At 48.8% G+C, this 1,153-nt stretch overlaps 1 protein-coding gene across 1 annotated transcript in view; it reads right to left on the bottom strand.

Annotated features, from left to right (window-relative positions):
• Window positions 1–1,153, bottom strand: part of LOC111977951 (inactive heparanase-2-like) — a 49,916-nt gene that overhangs the window by 21,634 nt on the left and 27,129 nt on the right. The window lies entirely within an intron of this gene.

Below are 1,153 nucleotides of genomic sequence, written 5' to 3'. Positions count from 1 at the left end.
CAGACAGACAGACAGACAGACAGACAGACAGACAGACAGACAGACAGACAGACAGACAGACAGACAGACAGACAGACAGACAGACAGACAGACAGGGACACCTGTTACACAGTGAAAAACCACACACAGTATGCATAGTCAGATAGCAAAGTAAGCATGAGCTCCCACAATGATGTTGCATGGACACAGACATGAGAAGGGCATGCTTAGCTTAGCAGGTTAACATATTCTTTAGTGAGTGGGTTAACATTCCCATACTGTTCCATTGAGTCCATTGACTTGTCAACACCGATATAAGGTCTGGCTAAATGGTCGTGCAGTATTTCAGAACAGGGGGCTGTAGAGGTGCAGAGGTGCTAAAACACTCCACTATGTCTGATAACAGTTGTATAAAACATAAACAAAACTTAAGATACCACAGAGAGTGTGTTGAGTGAATCAACTGAATGTGAGCCCCTTAGGGTTTACAAGTGTCCAATTCAATGTAAATCACACATTATATCACTATTCACCTTAATTATCTGGAGGAAAAAAACATTTGGGAAAAGCAGAGGCTGTACGGGTGTCTACTCCTGTTTCAGCCACCATGGTCGACAAGACCAGGGGTAGAAGCTGGATACCAGATGCTTCAGTCTTTATTGAAAGAGACAATATAATACATACTCCCCTCTCCCCTACCCCCTCTCCTCTCCTCTCTCTCTCCTGTCCTGCCCATCTCCCCTCTCATAGCCCTCTCTCCTCCCCTCTATCTCCTGTACTGCACCTCTCCTCTCCTCTCTCCTGACCCACTCCTCTCCTCTACCCTGTCCTGCTCCTCTGCTCTTTTCTCTTCTCTCCCTTCTCTCCCCTGTCCTACCCTCATATCCTATCCTCTCTTCTCCTCTATTCTCCTCTCCCCTCTCTCTCCTGTCCTACCCATCTCCCCTCCTGCACCTCTCTCCTACCTCTCCTCTCCTCTCCTCTGTCCTGCCCCTCTTCCATTTTCTTTTCTCTGCTTTCTTCCCCTGTCCTGCCCCTCTCTTCCCTGATATCTCTTTCTCCTATTCTGCCCCTCTCCACTCTCTCTCTCTCTCCCCTGTCCTGCACCACTCCTGCACCACTCTCTGCTCTCTCTCTCCTGACCCTCTCCTCTCTGCCATGTCCTGCCCCTCTC

The sequence above is a fragment of the Salvelinus sp. IW2-2015 genome, linkage group LG18 (genome assembly GCF_002910315.2).
Source record: "Salvelinus sp. IW2-2015 linkage group LG18, ASM291031v2, whole genome shotgun sequence".
Classification (NCBI taxonomy): domain Eukaryota; kingdom Metazoa; phylum Chordata; class Actinopteri; order Salmoniformes; family Salmonidae; genus Salvelinus; species Salvelinus sp. IW2-2015.
This window is presented reverse-complemented; position numbering and strand designations above follow the sequence as displayed.